Below are 17763 nucleotides of genomic sequence, written 5' to 3'. Positions count from 1 at the left end.
TATTCAGAAAAAAAAAATATATATCAGGAAAAAAAAAAATCAAATATTTATCAATAACGTTCTCTCTTATCCAAAAATAAAAGAGAGTAGTCAATGTAAATAAGAGTCATGTAAAGAGTCATCTTTTGTGTTTTATTGTAATAAGCAAGGAATGGTGTATGCCATTGATGTACAACGCGAGTAATTGTGAAATACCTCCAACTCATTCACAATTCTCGTAAAGTCCGGACAGCTAGCTAGATTTCGACCTTGGTTCTTAGCCTGAGAAACTATCTCTTGGTGATTAGTAGTCATAACATCCGATCTTTCTTTACACATGTGTAGATACACTTTACACTCTTATCACATGTCTTTATTTGTTATCAGTGCTAGGATCGTGCCTTGATAGCTAGATTGACATCTCCATTTTGCTGTGAGCTTAACTGACTTGCACATGTCACATTTGATGGAATCTGAGCTTATATTTTTACCTAGAACTTTGTAGGTACGTTCTAAGCAAACCTTCACGAGACTTAACTCGTCCACTAGGGACACTTAGTGGTTTAAAAGGCTTAGTGCATACGCTAAATGCATTCGAGAGACCAGCGACAGTGGTATAGGTAGGATTTCCTTAGTTTTGTTTTACTTGAGGACAAGTAAAATTCAGGTTTGGGGGTATTTGATGAGTGCCAAATATTGTATATATTTATCCCTTTTTGTTGGCATTTAACTCATCTTTTGTGCATTAATTCTACATTTTATCCCATATTCTGTATTTTCATTGTTTTCAAGAATAAATATTTTTCTTAATTAATTTTTCATTTTTAGGTACTAAATAAAGCATGGTTATCTCACGGAGCGAAAAGAGCAAAGGAACGGCAAAGACTCTCGCTAGGAGGAAGCAAAGAATGATGTTTGCAAGAGCCGGATCAACTAGGAGTGGGCTTGAAGAGGAAGAATTGTTCTTAAAGAAGATATGGGATTGGCATACCCAAGGCCCAAAACCCTTACCCAAATCCATTTCCATTATCCACACCCATTTCCATGAGAGCCGTCAGATTGGATCCATCTTGTCATCCAACGGTCACCACATCATTGTGCATCAAAATCCGAAGCTCCTGTCAGACACCATAGTACCTAACTCCATCTGAAGCCGTCAATTTTGTTGTATCTCATAATCCAACGGTCGCCACATACCTCTCCATCGTAGCCGTTCGATTCAATCTATATGGGATCATCCAACGCTCTTTACTTGCTGTTCATCGAAGTTCGCTACACCCGCTTCACACCCTAGCATCCAAAACCATCGACTTCACCCAAACAAGTTCTTCTTCCCCAAATCTTTTTTCCCCAAAAACTCTCTTCTTCCCCCGACAGTTGCAGTCGAGCTCTGCTCCTGCCTCTCTTCCATGTCCACTGCCACCCTCTGCCTCACTACCATATCCATACCCCGACACCACCTCAAACCCATCTCCCTAGCCTAGTTATTTTCCCCATCTCACAACCACTGAAACCCTAGGTTTTGGGGTGAGTAAAATAACTCGAACTAGGGAACAATTAGAGCAGCAGAGGCGTCAATTGAAGCATGAGAGAGGAGCAGGAAGGTCAGAAGAAGCATGGGTCGAGTCTATTTGCATCAGAGGGTGAGTTAATTTTAGTTATTCTCGAAACCCTAATCCTGCTGATTTGGGGATTTTCGAATTAGGGTTTTGTATTTTGTTGTAAACTATAAATAGGAACTGATGTAGGATGTTAAAGGTTTTTCTTGGTTAGCCGAGAAACCCCCTAATTGGGTTAATTTAATTTGATTTCACTGTTAATTTTTAGGGTTATTCTTTTGCAATTTTCATTCACTGTTTAGTAGTTTAAATGTTGTGTTGTTCCTGTTAATCATGTGTTGTTCCATCTGTTTTCTCATGTTCTGAGTTCACTGCTGAGGCTCAGATGAAGCTTTAGTGGACTGTTAGATAGTGGAATGCTAGGTTAGAGCCTTAGTGCAGTGTGTTGATTGAGCAATGGGAAGAGATTGATGCTCATAGTGCCTGTGATTGATTGTTCTGTCAAAAGACAGTCAATGCTAGGGGCAAACTAGTGAGCAAATTAGTTTTCCTCCCATTCTAGATGTATGCATAGGATTTTCAACTCAACCTAGGATCACATTGTTTGGATAGGACACAAGGGTGGATTCAAAGCCTTAGCTTAACCCACATTTTGTTTTCACAGTCACTTGCAACTTAACTGTTTTTTTTTTTTGCACTTCACATTTTGCTGTGCACTGAAGTCAGTGCACTGTCACCCCTGCCCTTGGCTTAGGCCTTGGTTCCATTGTTCTCTGCTTGTAGTTTCATTGTTCTGTCACCTTCTCATAATACTTTTGTGCTGTTTGCTTTTTCCATTGTAAATTTTCATCCTTTTGCCCTGTGTTGCTTCCATGTATATACCATTGTCACTTTTTCTTTGTACCTGTCATTGTAAATGCCATCCTTGGCCCTGTGTGATTTAGTGCCCTGTCTGCCTAGATCCTGCTTTACCTTGTCTGCCTGCACAGCTCCTGCTCTCCCTTTCCCTGCTAAGCACCTGCCCTTTGCACTGCTGCTGCTACTACTTGTTGTTGCTGTTGCTGCTGCTGTGCAGTGCTTCTGCTGCTGCTGTGCACTGCTTCTGCTACTGCTGAAGCCCAGATTCATTACAAAAGCCTACTGTGGACTTAATCAAAGCCCAGGTGAAAAGCTAAAGCCCAATTCACAGTCACTGTTAGCCCAAGGCCCAGTGCAATTCAAAAGACCAAAAGCCCATAAGTTCACAGTCAATCCAAACCCACTGAGCCCAAAACCATTTCATTGTTACAAAAACCCACTAAGCCCAAAGCACAATTAGAAGCCCAATAGCAAATTTAGAGCCCAAATAGCTAGAAACTCCAAACACACCCAGTCTCTGTGGATCGACCCGTACTTGCACGAGCTACAACTGACGATCGTGCACTTGCGGTATTACTGTAGGCCCGCGTTTTCATTTCGCTTAATTTTCACACATTTCCGGGCCCACCAGTCATGGAGCGGCGATATTCTTGCGCTGCTTGTTCGGCTATGGAGCGGTGATCTTGGCGCCATGCTTGTTCAGCTATGGATCATGAGTGTGGTGCGCCCAGTCATCTATTCCCGTTCATGGAGCAAGAAGGAATCCTTCTTCTGTTCAAACTCTAGAAACTCCGTTCGTATGAAAAGGGGTATCAACCCTCTTATGTTTTTGTTGCTTGTCCGGCTCTGTGCTTTCGTATGCAACGTCTGTCTCCTCTTCGTCATTTTTTAGCGGTGGTAGAGCGATCATTAACGGAAACAAAGCAATCTCCAATAGTTATAATCAACAGCAAGGCGATCCAGGAGAACTCAAGGTAGGTGCTCTCTCCTATTTTACGCATGTAGCCACCCAACAATACCATCGATCTTCTCCAGAATGTGTAATAAGGTTCTGACTCCAAAAGAATGAGTATCTAACCTCTCCAGTGGATTTCAAAATTTACCAAACTCCATTTCACTCTTGGGATGGATGGATGAAATATATATGCTCGGTAATGATCATGTCAGGGCTAATCTTGGAGATTGTGGTTGCGTTGTTGGTCCATCCTTGACTTTAGATTATTTGATGCCTGGACTTTCTGATTGCGATGATGATCTGCTGTGGATGCTTGTATGGTCGAAATCTTCCGGAGCCATTGGGTGAAATAGATAAGTTGAGAGGCGTTCTGTTGTCGATGTGCTGCTATCAAGTCTTCAAGGACTTCGTTCCAAGCGACATCCTTTGAACCATTTTATGAATCTTGGACTATTGTATGGAATGTGATGCAATGAGCAGTCCCAAGTTATACTTCTGTTAGATCCGATGGCGTGGCCGGATATGTGAATGTATCTTTGTGGCGTGCTTTTGGAGTCTTTGATGCACGTGTACGGCTTCATGTTGAGAAATTCCTGCGGCTCGTAAAGCTTCGACAGTGATGATGTTGAAATCATAAATAACCTGGATAAGGGAAGTGAAGGCATCCCATGCTGGTAGTCCCCATGTGTAATTATCCTGAGCCTATTTTGTAACACCCCGTGTTTTTAGCATGGCGCATGCTAAAAATGCGCCATTTGCTTGTGATGAAGCTTCATCCAAAGCTTCCTTTGCATAGTGAGATGCATTTGGCCCGGGGCCATATTTGGCACCAAGGAAGGCACATTGCTTAATATTGGCAAAATTCCAGTGTTGCATCATCATGATGCATTAGGCCAGTTGGGTAGGTGGCCTCGAGATTGCAGCGTAATCATTGCGTATTATGGAGGCTATTGACCTAAAGCTAATATCACACAATCATTGTGCATCAAGCCAGAGAGGGCTGGCCGAACGAGTGTTGCGCAATCATTGTACGCAATCATTGCGAAGTAACGCAATCATTGCGATGAGCAGTGAAGCAGGCATGTCATTTTGGTCCCCTTTCCGTACTTGTAGAAATTCCAATAAGACATATACAGGGAGGGGTAGTTGGTTGAAGGTGCATATGCGGACTATGTACCAAGTAAGCTTCATAGCTTAGTCGGAAGAGTATAAATGACGCCTAACACTCATTTATAGTTGCTAGCCTTTCGAAGAGGGCATTTGATGCTTAGGCCTCACTATGCCATATCACGGACCCAATGATGCATAATCATTGTGCATCTTGACGAAATGGCCTATACGGACCAGGCCATTACCATTATTGTTAGGCCATGACCTTGCAATCGAGTTGGTTTAAGTTTCTATCCCTTCGAGGATGAACTACGGTCTGTGCTTGATCCCTTTAGAGTAGGGAAGGGTACGTAGGCAGCCGCAATGAGTTGCACCATTGTCGGTCCAGCACTTTGTCGCTCATATCATCTAATTGTGAGATGATTGCGACATTGTGGCCTCTCATATAATCTGGCTCGGTAGCTCGACGCAAGAGATGATTGTGGCCAAACTTGAGGAGGCAAGTTGCATTCCAGTCAGTGGATGCTCATACTTCCTATCAAGGCGTTCGACATAGGCTAAAAACCCGAGTGTCGTAATTGAGCTCAAGAGGAGTCCATTTTGATGGGAAACGACCCAAAGATCAATACATATTGATCTATAGATCCACATGGTCACCATAATTTAGCCAAATTCCATCTTTTAGGGCCTTAAAAAGTCGTTTTTGCCATTTTAGGAAAGTTTTTGTTTTCTTAATAAACCCTTCGTGGAAAAAGGGTAAGTTGGAACGGTGTGGAAGCTAAGTTAGCTGCATCATGCTCCATGATCATGCTTGCAAGGGCGAATGGACGTGCATTTTCCTAGCTTTAAGGCTCGGATCGTAGCTTCATCATTAGCGCACCTGGGGAGTTATGGCCTGCGGGGCAACGCGCCAAAGGCGTAATTTTCCGGTCCGTCACATATTTTCTCGCGGAAGATGTGCTTCTACTGCATTCACTGGTAAGGTGGGACTGCGTTTAAACTTCTAAACCTGAAAGAGGCTTCAGTCCCCAAGTGTAGCATACTTTAATTGCATCACCTTGAATCCACGCTAATGGGATTTGATACAAGCTTATTGTACTCTCCTGGATGTGATGATGGGATGCTTGGAACATCACATGGAAGAAACATTCTGGATAACGAAAAGGTAGAGTTATGTCTTTAATCGTGGCTTCCTTTGTCTTTTCAAGAAAAATGTTTCAGCCGCGTCTCTGGAGTTATCTCATGAATTCTTGATTGTTGTCGGGGATGGACCGCGATGAGAAGCCCCAGTCGCACCTCTGTTCGGTCACTGAAGTTGTTTTCTCTAAGTAGGCTTGGGATCCGTCGTGGGCCTCGTAAAGTGTTGCAGGCACCTTCTAGACAGAGAGGTGATGATATCCTTACGCTACACCTTTGAAGAGTAGATGACCTTGTGGCTATGAGTTTTGGGTTGACCCTGTCTCTTGAGATTTGACACTGAAGGGATTCCGTGTAGAGCCTTAGTCCTCAAGTTTGGTTTACATGTTTCTATATTGTATGGTCGTGAGTTGTCCATGATAAAGATATCATCTTGCATCCGTACTGGTGACTCCATTACTTCTTCCATGTGAAACTAAAATATGGATAAGTATGGATTACCTTTGTAGTGGTTGTTGCTACGGTAAAGCTTTGGCTGGTATCAACAAACGAACATCAACAGTTCTTTGCAGCAAAAGATATTACATTGTCGTGGGAACCAAAATAGGTTGGCTGGAATTGCATGGGCGTCCATGGATGCAAAGGGATTGGTTGGATGTGTAGGCGAGTAAACTATCCACGACCACGAGCTTTGGCGATATGGATCAAAAAGTGGCCACAACTACGAACCTTAGCTGGCTTTGATCACGATCCTTGACAGAGAGGAGTGTGGCGGCTACGACATGATCCTTGGCGGGGAGGAGTGTGGCGGCTACAACACGATTCTTGGCAGGGAGGAGTGGCGACTTCTGGAGAGAACGTTGAACCGGATTCTGGAGCGAAACGTTGAAGCGTCCCCTGGATCGAAACGTTGAAGCAGAGCGACTTCTGGAGCGAAACGTTGAAGAGGATCCTTCTGAGTTTTGGCCATGTCCATCTGAGTTTTGGCAAGAACTTCCTGTCTCTCCATTAAATAAATAATGGTAATGGGAAGGTTGGTTTCCTATGGCTCCTCTAGTCTCTCGTCCTGACGAAGAAGTGGTGGAAGCCCTGGTGATGATTGGAGGCGTCATGCTCGAAGAAATATTAGGAGTAGCGGCGGCTCTGGCTCTGGTGATAAGAGGCGTCACGTCATAGGGGATGCTTTCGGTGCTGCTGATGTTGGTGGTAGAGGATGTAACACCATGGGACGTGTTGACTGCGCTTGCGGATGGTACATTGGTTTCGTCCATTCCTTTTTTGCTCTCGCACGATATGGCCACATAATCTATTCGCTAAGGGGTCTCTCCACAAAACTGAATTTTGAGGTTGCAAATCAGAGTTTATTGTGTGACGCAATCTTGGCCGCGAAAAGTCCCTAGTCATCCTTTATTGTCCTGTAACATCTCTATGTGGATCCGCGGCAAGCCGGAGAACCTCCATTCCCCAGGCGTAATTCCCCTGAATCAATCTTTTCCTGGACAATGTGCTTTAGAGCGTTGCATTCGTTGGTAGGATGATGAATAAACCTGTGATAGTGGCAATATATTGAATCTAGCATCTCTTGATTAGTTGGTGGACGCCGTACCGGGGGTAGTTGGACCACTCCCTCTCGTACCCAAATTTCCAGTAACTCTATAACTCTTCTAATAGGTAACGTGAAGCGTGGATATTTTGAGTCTGTATTCTCCCGCATCAATAGTTTCCGTGGAGGAAATTCTTGAAGGCTTTGGTATGAAGCTCTATTTGAGGGCGGAACTGACGCTTGAGCGATCATTGATTCATGAGTGGACCATTTACTTCTACCGTATTGCTGAAAGGTAATTTCTCTTAAGGGGCCTGCGTCAGCGACGGCGACACGTGGTGGCTGAGATGAATATTGTTCATTGGCTCAGTGTTCGTTTCCATAAGCGTCTTGGTAGATTTCCCCCTCTCCAGGTGCTTCTCTTATCAACAAAGCAGTCGTGGTTGCGGACTGTTGGACAACTCTTTGAACTTCTGCGAGGGCTTGGAGATAAATGTTTTCCAGCAAGGCTTCATAGTAAGGCTATTTACCTTTGTCTTGCAGATGTTGTGGCGCACCTGGAAAGTCTCCTCCCCCGGTCTTGTGAAATTGTATTGGCTCTTTGTGTTGGCAGAATCCAATTGGCCGCTCTTCAGCTGCTCCTTTATGATGTGGCTACGTGCTCCGTCAGCATCCTCATTGGTAGAGGCGCAGGATTTAGCCAAATATTTAACATACTTCGTATTACTCTTGAAATTGGCGGGATCCTCCGGATAAGCCTTTGCTGATTCTTCCCACAATCGGCTTATTATACTCTTCAGGATGCGAAGCGTCTCGTTTTTCCGCCTGATAATATCGACTTGGCTGGCAACCATATCCTCTAGCATTTTTGTCATGTCTTCCATGGTAGTTGGCTTCCATCTATTCATTGCTTCTGCAAGGTTCGAATGACCCGAATACATCTGGAAAGAATCTTTGACTGAAATGGGTTTCAATTAACGATTGAATTGGGCCTAAGACCAATTGGGATGGAAATGAAATTGAGAATTGAATTTGCAACTGAGAGATTTAATCTCCCACCGTGGTCACCAGTTTTTATGGGTAAAAATTGTTTCTGCTGTTTTTGGTAAATTTGGGTGTGTGGATGAGAAACAAATCTAAACCTAAAACATATGCACTGCACGGGAGTACTTTAGATTCGAGAGATCAATCTGTACAACCCTTGCCTAAACCAAGAAATGGTCGTTCCAGTCTTGCTTCGGTCACAAAGTACAGGTGAAGGGTTGGTATTAGGGAGGGAAGCGAAGAACGTGTTGAGACCAGAATGGTTAATTCCGGAGGTGTAGATATTTTATGACTTGTATCAGAATTTGGAACTGGCTTGCGGAATGTAAGCTATCAGTTCTTTGGTATTTTTATGGATACTGTGTTGTTCTTCTATACAAAACTTTTTTTTGGTTGAAATAGGTAGAACCTATTTATACAAGTCATATTGAGCGCACCCTGATCTCGTAGAAAGTGGGAATGATTGAGTGATGGAGAAGTGGGGTAATGTGTAAGTGTCAGAGACCACGTTCCCACTATGAAGGAGACGTCTTAGTTTACACCCACTACTTCTTGCCGCCACTAACTTCCCTGCTTTATGACACTTTCTTGTAATGGGAGTGTTGCACGCCGCACGCTGTAAACCGCCAGACCAATACCCTGATGAGCACCCCCCAGTTTGTGACATGTTTGATGTCTCGAGTGTTTTCGTGGAAAACGTGTAGCAGTTTTTCTATGTGTGGAAAGTCAAAGTCAGAACAATTTTCGCAGGAAGATAGCACATGATGCTATTTAGGCTTGCCTTGGATGGTCGCCTAAGACTTGCCACATGCCTGTCAATTAGGTGGCGAATTTGGACGGCTGAGATTGTAACTCATGAGAATGGGTGGCCACTCATTATGGCCACATTCTGTTGGCATCTTTTAATAGCATAGTGGAGCCATTGGCACACGCCAATGACATGGTGGCATGGCCAAAGTTAGGATTTGGCACCGTGGCCAAAATTAGGGCTTGGCGGCATGACCAAGCTAGAATTTGGTGTCGTGGCCAAAATTAGGGCTTGGCGGCATGGCCAAGCTAGAATTTGGCGTCGTGGCCAAAATTAAGGCTTGGAGGCATGGCCAAGATAGAATTTGGTGCCGTGGCCAAAATTATGGCTTGGCTGCATGGCCAAGCTATAATTTGGCGCATATGGCTGTTATACCCAAATATGGCTACGAAAACATTTGCTCCATTTGCCATATCAAACTTAATGCCATAGGGAGAATTACTTGGTTTGGTTGGCGTGGCAACCTTAACTAAGTGAGGGTTTTGCCAAAACCCTAATTTGCGCGTGTGGCATGTGACCGCGGCACGGTTACGTTTTTTGTGCAAACGGCGCCATAGCCACGGCAGAGGAATTATGGTGAAGCCAAAACGTGGGGATGGTCACAGGAGCAAGGGAGGTATGAGTGGTCATAGCATGGCGCCATTTTTAGGGTTTCCCGGTCCCATATGGCTCGTGGCATATTGTGGGGCCCAAAGTGGCGTAATTTGGGCCACGACCAAAGCTAGGGTTTCAACTAATTCCACTAAAGGAAATTGTGTTCTAGTTGGAAAACCTTGACCAAACACTGTTATGGCGTTGGCCACGAACAAAAAGTAGGTTAGCATGTAGGCGCGCTATTTATGGCACGTTGGCACGTTCGGCATGCTGCTGTGGCAAAGTGGCACGTTTGGCATGTTTGTTATGCACGTCTAGTGCATTGACGCGACGTGGCATGTTTGGCATGTCACTAGCATGCCGGAGCGGAATGGCACGTTTGGCATGTTTGGCGCGGCTTTTGGAAAGCCAATTCGGCATTGTGACCATCTAGTGCAATTTTGCCTCTTTTAATACTGTGGCATATTTAGAGCGACCTGATTGGTCGATTAAAAAGAGGGGCCGACCAAGCATGGGCGTGGCCACACTTCTAGTGTGTGTGTGGCAGAGTTAAAGCGACCTGATTGGTCGATGGGAAATAGGTCCGGTAAGTATAGGCCCAGCCACAACTCATGTGCGTGTGGAGGGTTTAAGGAGACCTGATTGGTCGAATGGAAATAAGGGTCGGTGGAGCAGCATGGGGTGTGGCCAGTTCCAAGTGGCGCCGGCTATCCTATGGCATGGCCACACCTCCCTTTGTTGCTGCTCTCATCCCGCGGCTCCTTTTATTCCTTGTTTTCTGATTGTGGGTAGGATTTTTCACCTACTAATCCATGGCGGATTAATTACCTAGTTCGCTTAGGCTTAATTTCGACAAGCAAGGTCTATTATACTGCGCAGGGCGCAATACCCTAATTTTTGCAAATTAGTCAGGGTAGTATCTGAATCTTGTGAATTATCATAAAATTGATTGAATTCTATGTGTTGACACAAAGTTCTTTAAGTTTATTTCCAGAGAGCAATATGTTTTACGATTGAGTACTTTTATGCAAGGACCTTAACCTTGATACTTGGAAATTCGTGCTACTCTGCTGCGAATGAACACAAATTGTTATGCCATATCAATATTAAGGGTTCATCCGGGTAACATAGCATAGGAAAAATACTCGGCAGGCTCCGGCATTAGTAAGTAATGCATCTAGGAGCTTATACAATCATTAGGCTATATACTAGTGAACAATTCATCTAGGAGCTTGATCTTCAATATAATATGAAGAGAGACATAGGCACTCATCAGATTTTGATACATTCTCCAAATTCCCTGCGGAATATAGACATATCAATGTCTATTACATCTGATGTCGGGTCAGGTAGATAGACTTTTACAGTTTTCACCCAATATAAAAACCACAATCAACACCGGTTTGCAAACTTAGTGGTTAAAGTTCTAGAATCGGTTAAGTATGTTTTTCATACTCATTAACAAATACATTTATAAATTAAGGAATGCAATCTTTGCATACCGTGGCTTAATGTTCATGAATTGATTCTTAGAACCAATCTGATTTTGATTCAGTTGGTTCATATATATTTCTGTGAAACAGCGAACACTTGAACAACTTTATTTGAAACACAGTTAGATTCATTTGATTATGTTTTATGATTGATTACTCATCATAGTTGATATAGAAGTGTTAGATAAATGTAGTTAAGACAAAATTGTTCATATGGCTAACTTCGGTTAACTGTTATTGAGTCAACTCAATATACACGTTTAGGTACGGTTACCCATATCTAAATGAAAGTATATTGTGTGAAACAAGCTAAGACCATATAACGGTGGAGAGATATTTATTTGGTTTTAAGAAGACTTAACTTGAATCTTAAATCAAGTTTTCATCTAACAGTGAATATTTAATGCTTTGTTACTAAGCTTTTTTAGCTTTGATTGAAAGTAAATGCTGATCTGAAAGGCTATATAAGGAGAACTCTAGCAACTGGAAAACCTAATTCCAGCATTTTCCTATGTCCTAGTTGTGACTAGATTTGATTCTCCTTTAACCTAGGTTTTTCCAAAACCAGTATAGGTTAACGACTTGAAGACTTCATTTGGGATTCGTGTAGCCAGACCCAATTATTTTGTCTGTAGTTGTGTATTCTGATCTTACTTCTTCTGTCGTATTGAGTACTATCTTCTCTAAGATTTTCTCGAGATTTATCTCTGATAGGTAAGATATAAAAAGTAATTACAAAGCTCTTCGTCTCATTCTTTGTGATTCCACAATAACTTCTTCTATTACCATATAGTCAAGTTATTGTAAGGTGATTGATATTTCTAGGATGCTCTTCAGGAGTATAAGACCGGATTATCAATTGGTTCCTGTTCACCTTGATTTATCAAAAGACGGAACAAAACTTCGTAGGCACTTCTGTGGGAGACAAATTTTATCAATCATAATAGACTTATCTGTGGGAGACAAATTTGTTTTATAAATCTTCGACTTTGGGTCGTAGCAACTCTTATTTGTGGGTAAGATCAGCTAAGGGAATCAAATGCGCAGAATCCGGCGTGGTTCAAGAGGCGTAAGGAACACGATTGTACCTTAACCGGTGTGATACTTGGTTAGGGATCAACTACATTCCAGTCCGAAGTTAACTTGTAGTAGGCTAGTGTCTGTAGCGGCTTAATACAGTGTGGTGTTCAAATCTGGATTAGGTCCCAGAGTTTTTCTACATTTGCGGTTTCCTCGTTAACAAAACTTCTGGTATCTGTGTTATTTCCACATTATATTTGTTTATATAATTGAAATATCACAGGTTGTGCATAGTTCAATCAATTGGTAAATTCGACCTTGATTGTTGGATATGAATTGATTGGCACTTGGGCATCGGTCTTTGATACCATCCGAGTTATTTCTCATATCAATCGGGCTCACAAATTTTTATATGTTCGATTGCAGATTGTAGTGAGAAATTAAGATATAACTCTTTGATATATTTCTTGATTGAGCTCGCTTTATAAGCTGGTGCTCTCAAAATTATATTGGAGTTGGTATATACAGATTGTCGAACGAATTATTGGGTGTGGTTGTTATACCCCCGCTTTTTCAAGCATTATACTTTCAACGTAATTTAATCAACATCCCTTTGAGAAATTTTGTTCGTAGAGTAAACTGGTATGGATTTTCTTTTTAGGCCAAGCGAAATGGTTGTGCATTTCCCTAACTATAGCTTAATTGAAGATAAACGAAATGGGTTGAGGTGCACCTCACTATGGGTGCGTGACATCGCCTAGCTATACCACGCGAAAACTCAGTGTCCATGTAAATAGTGCCAAACGGAAACTCAGTTTCCTTGTGAGTCAATGCATTGATCTTGACTTAAACAAAAACTGAGTATCCGTCTTTGGAGTATAAACATCTATGAGATGCTTGGATTTTCCATCTCCTTCTTCACTCACTCATTTATTTGTCTCTTAACCCTCATTTACATCCCTTTTTATTCCCTTTTGGTTTTGATGGTGGTTTAGTTTGATTCGTTGGTTGAAATTAAAAGTTTTGATCTATACTTAAAGGTGGTTTCATTGCATTCTTCAATCTCGACTTCCATCCAAAAATTCATGAAAAGTAAGTCATTCTAATGTTAGGGTTTGGAGTTAATTTTTTCTTTTTTGATATTCATGAGATTTTTGATATTAAGTTGATTAGATATATTGTATATAAGTCAATAAAAACATTAGGGCATAGATGTAGGAAAAATATATGATTATTACTTATTTTGTGATGTATCTCTTGATTTATGTTGAATGAAATGTTTATAAATTAAACCACTATTCTATTGATGTTTAATATTGATTTACTTATATTCCATTTATGGTATAGAGAAATTGAAACTATAGTTGTTGTTTGCACATGTAAAATATAGGTCTGATGCGTGCTTATGTGAGACTTTCATACGGAATCCATTTGGATACTTCAAGTGATAAAGAAGAGAAATCTCTGCTAACATTTGCACAATTGTGTTTGGAAGAACGTCTGTGTATTATTAGGCAACAGGTGCCTAGAGAGGTGAAAACACGGTGTGTGGCATGATGTTGAATGATTATTTCACACCTGGAACTTGACATACTTCATGAAAATTCAAACAACGTCTAGGCATGAAGGAAGATTTATTCGAGAAATTGATAGGAAAATTACTTGAGGTGAACGAAAAATGGCATCCAACATCTGGATGCAACTGGTGTTATGGGGCATTATCCATATATGAAATTAGTTGTCGTGATGAAATTTTTATGCTTTAGTACATCTGCTGATAATGTTAATGACTACACTCATATGGGTGCCACAATAACATACTATTATTTAAAAAGATTTTTCCACATAATTTGCATGAGTTTTGGAGAAAGATACTTGAGCCAACCTAATCCCGAAGATGTTCATAGGTTGCTAGGTGAGAACGTCGAACGAGGATTTCCGAGAATGCTAGGTAGTATTGGTTGTATGCAGTAGTTTGATAGTTTGGTAAGAACTTAACGAGGTAAAGAAAAGAATAGTTTTATGGAATCAGAGACGGAGGCATCATATGATTATGGTATTAGCATGTATTTTTTTTTTATTTTTTTTTTTTTGGACTTCATGTGTCAAATAATGATTTGAATGTGTTGGGGAACCCACCTCTTTTTGATAACATGCTAAGGGATGTAGCACCTTTATGCAATTATGTCATCAACGATTACCAATACAAGATGGGTTATTATCCGATGGTATTTATCCAAAGTTTACAACAATTGTACAAGCTTTCAGTCAGATATTGGAAGTTCCATACATGGTAAGATTCAACAAGTATCAAATGGCTAAAAGAAAGGATGTCGAGCGTGCTTTTGGAGTACTTCAAGGAAAATTTAGAATTATCGGATCACCATGTAACTATTGGAAATAATCTGACTTGAACCTAATAATGAAATGTTGTCTGATTATTGAGCATGAACGTTAGGATAAAGATATGGTACCGTTTTCCCTTTTCGGTTACCGGAGTCTACAGATAATCATTGTGTTTTTATGTCAAGTCTGGAAAACCTTGAAATGCACCTTCAACTAAGAACTGATCCTGTTATGCATATTAGTGTGCATCCTCGTAGAAGAATCCAAGAACAGTTGGGAGCCCAGGCATTAGACTCGCCCAGTATTGAGGGTTTAGATATCGAATACATGGTACAAGAATCATTAAATGAAGAATATGATGATCCAAACTTTGATAAAGAAATTGTCCTTGTTCAAAACAAAAATGGTGCATTTGACTAATGAGATGAAGTTCTGAGATTAGAACCAATCGAACCAGGACTGGAGAAAGCATAGAGAGAGAAAATGAGGGAAATTTTTGAGAAAAGGTGAAAAGTACGTGAATGATCACTATTATATTTTGGGGATTAAAGGGTAGGTATTATCAAATTTTTTGTACTCTAGATTTACGTCAATGGATGCCGGAAAGATAAACATTATGCTAGACGAACTTGGAATCATCTAGTAAGCATTGGGTATGGCTATGTGATATTAATCGGATGTTTGGATACAAGTTTTCATAAAATTAAAGTAGTAGTTGATTTCAGAAGTCGGAAATAAAAAAGTATTGATTCACGAAAAGTTAACTTATTTGCTTCTAAAAACATTTTAAAGCTTCATCGTCAAACTAACTTCCAACATATCAATTTAGAGAAGAAAAAACGTTACTTTTTAAGGATGAGTTATTCGCAGAAGTCAAAAAAGCAATAAAATTTGGCTCCACATAAGGTAGATTTTTGTTTTTTTTACTTTTAGAAATCATTCTGAGATTTGATTCTCAACATAATTTACGACTTTTTTGGTTCTAAAAGTCAAAAATATAAAGCAAAAAGTCAAAAATATAAAGCAACTGCTCCGAAAGTATTCAAACACCCTACGAGTATAAACTATGAAGCCAAAGCAGGCCCTGAGATTTTGTTGCTCCCAAAGGAGGCATCAAAATTGTTTCCCCATTTCACATGTCTTGAAGTAGTCCATAATCTGTGTCTAGCATCAATTGATCAGTATCATATCCATCATATTCAGAGTCGGTTGGGTAAGTAGACTTACTTCGAGAGCTACATGCATCTCACCAACTGGCCGACTTTCTTTACCAATAATATTTTGCAAATCATCCAAAGTTACATTATCACCTTCTACCGCCAAGTCTTCCAAGTTCTGTGGATCCAACCATTCATCATTTTCATCATGCTCATCAAGAAAAATAGGATCACGAAATATCCCCGATATATCGGCCAATACGGCTAATATCGGACGATATCATCGCAAAGATATCGTATCGCCGATACAATGCTTATCCTACCGCTCCAAGACCGATATCCGAAATATCCCCGATACATCGGCCGATACAGCCGATATTGACTACACTGAGCATGATCAAGTTCACCATATTTTTTTATTTATTTTTTTTAGACAAAAAAAGTCATATTAATCAAAAAAGATAACTACAGCCAAGGAACTAAGCTTCCTATACTACATATGTAAGACAAACTCCCAGTTGATTGAAAAAAAATCAAATTTACACTAGCGGCTTTAAACTTCTCTATTTTAGACGTCCAAAGAACAACGACCAATGCAAGACAATAGCATCATGCATCTTCTCCAAATTTCCTTATGCCTTCCTTTGAGCTCAGTGAAACTCCACGCTTCAGAGACTTCTTACAGTGTTTTAGGTGTAATCCAAGATCCTAAATGCAAAAAGAACAAGGGAAAATGAAGACATAATTATTCCAAGTTCACCATTAACACCTGGTTATTTACCGTATTAGCAGTTAATTTTTTTTGAATCAATTCAAGATGCAACAAACAAATGGGGAAATAAAAAGACGATTACCTCACTAGCGTGATCATATTTTGATACTGCGAAGAACCCAAGCGTGATTATGAAATTTGTAACCGCTGATGTTGTATCTAAGTGAAATATTACATGTTTTACCACTGAAACAAATTGTAAATATGAAAGAAGTAAAATTAGACAAGTGAAAAATGTGAAGTTAACCAAACTTATGGGGCATTTACCACAGCTTGACTGCTACTTAGACTTGTTGATGCTATGATTAATATTCTTTAGTGCATGTTCTCCAAATTGGAATAACAAACACAACAAATTAGCCCATTTTCTACCATGAAATCAAATAGTTGATCAAATATTTGTAATAACACAAGAAACATCCGAAAAATCATAAGAAAAACCGAGGTGATAGCAATGACAAGGTATATCTATGTACATTCTCACGTAGAAAAACCGATTGAACTGAGCTGAAAGAGCAAGCTAGGGGGAAGAATGTATATTCTATAAGAGACTTTTACATATTTAGCGCTAAACCACTAGAGTAACTCTTTATTTACAATGTGCCCCTAAAACACTTAGGAATATGTTCTTTTTTTAGCACAAAATCACCCTTGACAAAAATTAATTTTGTGTCCCTATTTCCATGCTGCCCCTAAATCAACCCCGGTTGACCTTCCTTCAGGGCCGGCCCTGTGTGAAGCAGTGGACGCGTAAAGTAGTCCTTATGACGAGAAAATAATGTTTTAACATTAGTTGAAAGACCAAATGCCATTTGGTGACAATAATCATCAAAACGACCGAGTTTCTATCGTCCAAATTTATTTTAAAAAATTATTAGGATGGCGGCTGAGATGCCATTTCAGTAAAAATGAAAAACCTGTAGACAGACAGTACGGCTTGCTAACTGATTCAATGGAAAGCTGTGATATAGCTCTTGCTCTAATAGAAGCCTTGTACTAAAGCAAGTGCCCAACTGTCTAACACAAAAGTGAATTGAACATGAGTCCTAACTAAGAAGTGAGCTGAAGATGAATCTAATGACATGTTTGTTTTCTCTTTTTGATATAACACGACTGGATCTGACTCGTCTGGATCTGATTGAAACCACCCGCCTTTTCTAGATCTGATTAAATATGTTTGTTTTTTGAGTCAGATCTGACTTAAAAATATGTTAGTTAGTGGCTTGACCCCATGAGTTAGGGACATTTTATTACCTGATTCAAATGGGTTCGAGTCAGGGCTTAAGTCTAACTCAGATCGCGAGTCAGGTCTAACTCAAAATAATAATAATAAAAAAAACGATCTGACATTTGACTCGTGGTGATTCAGGGCCGAGCCAACAACAAAA

This window comes from Papaver somniferum, chromosome 1 (genome assembly GCF_003573695.1).
Source record: "Papaver somniferum cultivar HN1 chromosome 1, ASM357369v1, whole genome shotgun sequence".
Taxonomy (NCBI): Eukaryota; Viridiplantae; Streptophyta; class Magnoliopsida; order Ranunculales; family Papaveraceae; genus Papaver; species Papaver somniferum.
The sequence above is the reverse complement of the archived record's forward strand: the minus strand, read 5'-3'. Positions refer to the sequence as shown.